Source organism: Fistularia commersonii, unplaced genomic scaffold (genome assembly GCF_037954325.1).
Source record: "Fistularia commersonii isolate RoL2024-O1a breed Wild unplaced genomic scaffold, RoL_Fcom_v1.0 HiC_scaffold_62, whole genome shotgun sequence".
Taxonomy (NCBI): domain Eukaryota; kingdom Metazoa; phylum Chordata; class Actinopteri; order Syngnathiformes; family Fistulariidae; genus Fistularia; species Fistularia commersonii.
The window spans coordinates 191,037-197,500 of NW_028234020.1; positions in this window are offsets into that span (position 1 = coordinate 191,037).

A 6,464-nucleotide genomic window follows, 5' to 3' on the forward strand; every position below is an offset into this window, starting at 1 on the left:
GTATTGTACTCCAAACTACTTATTCAACAAAGTCGGCGGCCTGAGTCTTCTGCTTATCTCTGACTTGGATATCAACAAGATTCCTGTCAAATGTTCAGAGTTCCATAAACAAATATTATTATACTGGAAAATGATATACGTACACAATTTCTCACCACACAGTATAATAGTTTGGAACAATCGATATGTACTGCATGGCAACAAACCTCTGTTTTACAAGGAATGCTTTGAGAAAGGTATATGGTCGATAATTGACTTGATGGATGACACTGGCAGTCCTCTGGACAATGAGCAGTTCTGTACTACACACAGATTCAAGCCTCCCATATTAGAGTTGCTAAAGTTACGAAACGCACTGCCTCGACAATTTGTATTCCTGACCAAAAATATAATGACGCACCGAACCGTACAACCACAGTTACCCCGACTATCACTCCAGGGAATCTCAATTGTGGACAGAAAGCGCGGCAACTCCTTTATTAGGAAATGTTTCACAGGAAACTTATTCCCTGGACGTCAAAAAAAAAAAAAAGGATATTTTAAATAAATTTGATGAGGAATCGATTGCCACGCTGCGAACCATGTATCTGACTCTACCCATACCCCCAAGGCAAAAGAGACCCACTTCAAAATTATGACTGACATCTACCCATCTAAGGAATTATCGAGGGTACGCTTTAATTTTGAAGATAATATTTGTACATTTTGTGAAGACAACATTGAAACCACTGACCATATATTTTTTCTCCTTCTCATTCCATCGTCACCAGTTTCCTTCTCAAAAGATGATATAACATTCTGTTTACTTATAAGCAACATAACAGATGAACTCTGTGTCAATGTTCTTTTAGGCCTGGCCAAGTTCTTCATTCACAAGAACAGAATGCAAAAATGCTCCCCAAATTTTAATGTCTTCATAAACGATTTTGAAATATAAAAAAAAAAAAAAAAAATCCTTAAAACTTATGGAAAAATCCGAAAACAAAAAAATATAGTTACCCATGTCCGAGGTTCCTTTTTTTTTTGGTAAAAAAAAAAAAAAAAACAAAAAAAACAACTTGATTACATGTTACATTCCCCTTGCAATTTTTTTTTTTTTTTTTCGTTTTAATTTCTTATTTGTCTATCTATTGATTTAATTACTTCCTTTTAATTTCTTTTTTTGTCTCGCACTGTAAATTTCTCACAAACCTGTAACACTATTAACTTCTCATTACATACAGAACAAATGTCCTGATGTCCGTTGCTTCCTCATCCCTGGTTGTTTCATTGACATTCAGTTCTACCTTGCTATGTTTATTTGTACATTTGTATATTTGGGTGTACTATTTATGTTCAATTAAAAACAGTTTGATGTCTGAGATTCCTTGTGAACCGCCAACTTAATTACATGTTATATTCCCCTCACAATTTTTTTTTTTCGTTTTTAATTTTATTTTTCTATCTATTTATTTAATTATATCCTTTTAATTTTCTTTTTTTGTCTAGCATTAAAAATTTCTCGCAAACCGTTAACACTATTAACTTCTGATTACTTACAGCACGAATGCGCTTATGCCCCCCCACCCATCCCGCTTTTTCCGTACGGAGGCAGACACTGAGATCGAAAGCAAATGGGTGTCATTGAAATGCAGTAACAGGGTGATAACAGCCGTGTTCGAAGTGTGTAGGGGCTTATAGTAGAGCAGAAGCACGTCACGCAATTCACCTGAGTTCGGAGGATCGGGAGTACCAGGGCCCATAGCGGAGAAGCGGAAGAGCGGAGTTATGTGTCTCTTCTCAAAGGCGGGGAAGCTGGGGGGCAGCAGGACCCCTTAGACCGGCTAATGTGAGCCTACTCCGGACAGATATCACCCGGAGTTATGACTGGAGCTCCCGGACCTCTGGGCACACACATATATGAATGAGTGGATGAGCTAATGTTGGTTTGGTTGTGGATACGTTTCGGCCAATGCTATCAGCACAGCTATGATTATCCCCAGAACGTTGAGAACGAGCTCCCGGAACTCCAGACATGCGTATATAAAAGAGTGGAATTAAGGTGTGTGTGTGTGTGTGTGTGTGTGTGTGTGTGTGTGTATACGTGTGGGACAGAAGTAATGTTGGGGACAGAAATTGTTATTAGCCTGCTGGCAGATGACACAACCTTAGTTTTGAAAAATGAACATCAAGTCCCAATAAGTGCTGAAAAAAACCAAAACATTCTCCAAGGCTTCAGGATTGTCATTAAACTTAAAGAAATGCAAACTTCTTGCGCTGCATGACTCGCCACTAAAGGAAATCAGCGATGTTTCTATGAAATCAGAAATAAAATACTTGAGCATTTTCCTATCCAAGGACCAAACGTTAAATCAATCCAGGAACATTGAATCTAAACTGAATCAAAGTAAAGCTTAATTCTAATATATGGCTCCAGAGAGATTTATCAATATTAGGCCGGATATATTTGACTAAAATGGATGTGTTTATCCAGATGTATATACCCAGCGTATTCCAATGCTGCTCCAAATCAACTCGTAAAATCTGTTAACCAAATCAATTTCAACTTTATCTGGAGGAACAGACCACACCATCTAAGAAAAATCACATATGGTGAAAGAAACAAGTGAAGGAGGGCTGAAAGTGATAGAGTCGGACTGCTTGAATGGGACATTGAAGGTGAACTGGTTGAAATCCTGGATCAAACCTCATCGTTCTTTCTGGTATTGTACTCCAAACTACTTATTCAACAAAGTCGGCGGCCTGAGTCTTCTGCTTATCTCTGACTTGGATATCAACAAGATTCCTGTCAAATGTTCAGAGTTCCATAAACAAATATTATTATACTGGAAAATGATATACGTACACAATTTCTCACCACACAGTATAATAGTTTGGAACAATCGATATGTACTGCATGGCAACAAACCTCTGTTTTACAAGGAATGCTTTGAGAAAGGTATATGGTCGATAATTGACTTGATGGATGACACTGGCAGTCCTCTGGACAATGAGCAGTTCTGTACTACACACAGATTCAAGCCTCCCATATTAGAGTTGCTAAAGTTACGAAACGCACTGCCTCGACAATTTGTATTCCTGACCAAAAATATAATGACGCACCGAACCGTACAACCACAGTTACCCCGACTATCACTCCAGGGAATCTCAATTGTGGACAGAAAGCGCGGCAACTCCTTTATTAGGAAATGTTTCACAGGAAACTTATTCCCTGGACGTCAAAAAAAAAAAAAAGGATATTTTAAATAAATTTGATGAGGAATCGATTGCCACGCTGCGAACTATGTATCTGACTCTACCCATACCCCCAAGGCAAAAGAGACCCACTTCAAAATTATGACTGACATCTACCCATCTAAGGAATTATCGAGGGTACGCTTTAATTTTGAAGATAATATTTGTACATTTTGTGAAGACAACATTGAAACCACTGACCATATATTTTTTCTCCTTCTCATTCCATCGTCACCAGTTTCCTTCTCAAAAGATGATATAACATTCTGTTTACTTATAAGCAACATAACAGATGAACTCTGTGTCAATGTTCTTTTAGGCCTGGCCAAGTTCTTCATTCACAAGAACAGAATGCAAAAATGCTCCCCAAATTTTAATGTCTTCATAAACGATTTTGAAATATAAAAAAAAAAAAAAAAATCCTTAAAACTTATGGAAAAATCCGAAAACAAAAAAATATAGTTACCCATGTCCGAGGTTCCTTTTTTTTTTGGTAAAAAAAAAAAAAAAAAACAAAAAAAACAACTTGATTACATGTTACATTCCCCTTGCAATTTTTTTTTTTTTTTTTCGTTTTAATTTCTTATTTGTCTATCTATTGATTTAATTACTTCCTTTTAATTTCTTTTTTTGTCTCGCACTGTAAATTTCTCACAAACCTGTAACACTATTAACTTCTCATTACATACAGAACAAATGTCCTGATGTCCGTTGCTTCCTCATCCCTGGTTGTTTCATTGACATTCAGTTCTACCTTGCTATGTTTATTTGTACATTTGTATATTTGGGTGTACTATTTATGTTCAATTAAAAACAGTTTGATGTCTGAGATTCCTTGTGAACCGCCAACTTAATTACATGTTATATTCCCCTCACAATTTTTTTTTTTCGTTTTTAATTTTATTTTTCTATCTATTTATTTAATTATATCCTTCTAATTTTCTTTTTTTGTCTAGCATTAAAAATTTCTCGCAAACCGTTAACACTATTAACTTCTGATTACTTACAGCACGAATGCGCTTATGCCCCCCCACCCATCCCGCTTTTTCCGTACGGAGGCAGACACTGAGATCGAAAGCAAATGGGTGTCATTGAAATGCAGTAACAGGGTGATAACAGCCGTGTTCGAAGTGTGTAGGGGCTTATAGGAGAGCAGAAGCACGTCACGCAATTCACCTGAGTTCGGAGGATCGGGAGTACCAGGGCCCATAGCGGAGAAGCGGAAGAGCGGAGTTATGTGTCTCTTCTCAAAGGCGGGGAAGCTGGGGGGCAGCAGGACCCCTTAGACCGGCTAAGGTGAGCCTACTCCGGACAGAGATCACCCGGAGTTATGACTGGAGCTCCCGGACCTCCGGGCACACACATATGTGAATGACTGGATGAGCTAATGTTGGTTTGGTTGTGGATACGTTTCGGCCAATGCTATCAGCACAGCGATGATGAGTTCAGGTGTGTCTGTGTGTGTTTGTGTGTTTGTGTGTGTGTGTGTGTGTGTGTGTGTGTGTGCGTGTGTTTGTGTGTGTGTGAGAGTTTGTTTTTGTGGGTTGGGGGGGGTTCCCGCGGACACGGAGTACCAGGGCCTGGAGCGGATGAGGTGAGGAGCGGAGGAGAGCAGAAGCCCGGACCGTGATTCGCTTGTGTCCAGCGGTTCGGGAGTTCCAGGGCCCGAAACGGAGGAGCGGAGGAGCGGAGGAGCGGAGGAGCGGAGGAGCGGAGGAGCGGAGGACAGCAAAACCCCTTTCTGCAATTCGCCTGAGTCCGGCGGATCGGTAGTACCTGGTTCCGCAGCGGATGAGCGGAGGAGTGGAGGAGATGTTTCTCTTCTCAGAGGCGGCGAGGGGGGGGGGGCAGGACCCCTTACCCTTATCCCCCCCGGACGTTTGAGTGGAGCTCCCGGACCTCCGGGCACGCACATGCGAATGACTGGATCACAGGGAGTGCCAGGGCCTGGAGCGGATGAGCAGAGGAGAGGCGGAGGGCAGAAGCCCGGCCCTGTTCAAGAGTTCCAGGGTCCAAAGCGGGGGAGCGAAGAAGCGGAGGAGGGGAGGAGAGCAGAAGAGCAAAAAACTGGCCCGGAATTCACCGAAGTCCCGCGGATCGGGAGTTCCAGGGCCCGGAGCGGAAGAGCGGAGGAGCGGAGGAGAGGAGGAGCGGAGCAAAGCTAAGCCCGTCTTAACAACAAGGAAATTACAGATGAGGCTATAATTTCTAATGAAAACTTTAAATTCTATAGCCACGTATACACTTCGACATTGTCAAAAAGCGATTGTGACTCCTTTCCATTAAATATTCCTCAATATATCCCAAAAATAAACAACAAACAATATATGTTTGTTTATATATGTTTATATATAAACAACAAAAAATATACAGTTTGATGTCTGAGATTCCTTGTGAATCGCCAACTTAATTACATGTCGTATTCCCCTTGCATTTTTTTTTTTTGGTTTTAATTTCATTTGTCTATCTATTTATCTAATTATTTCCTTTTAATTTCGTTTTTTGTCTAGCACTGTAAATTTCTCACAAACCTGTAACACTATTAACTTCTCATTACATACAGAACAAATGTCCTCATGTCCGTTGCTTCCTCATGCCTGGTTGTTTCATTGACATTCAGTTCTACCTTGCTATGTTTATTTGTACATTTGTATATTTGGGTGTACTATTTATGTTCAATTAAAAACAGTTTGATGTCTGAGATTCCCTGTGAACCGCCAACTTAATTACATGTTATATTCCCCTCACAATTTTTTTTTTTTCGTTTTTAATTTTATTTTTCTATCTATTTATTTAATTATATCCTTTTAATTTTCTTTTTTTGTCTAGCATTAAAAATTTCTCGCAAACCGTTAACACTATTAACTTCTGATTACTTACAGCACGAATGCGCTTATGCCCCCCCACCCCCCACCCCCCCGCTTTTTCCGTACGGTGGCAGACACTGAGATCGAAAGCAAATGGGTGTCATTGAAATGCAGTAACAGGGTGATAACAGCCGTGTTCGAAGTGTGTAGGGGCTTATAGTAGAGCAGAAGCACGTCACGCAATTCACCTGAGTTCGGAGGATCGGGAGTACCAGGGCCCATAGCGGAGAAGCGGAAGAGCGGAGTTATGTGTCTCTTCTCAAAGGCCGGGAAGCTGGGGGGCAGCAGGACCCCTTAGAGCGGCTAATGTGAGCCTTCTCCGGACATAGATCACCCGGACTTATGACTGGAGCTCCCGGACCT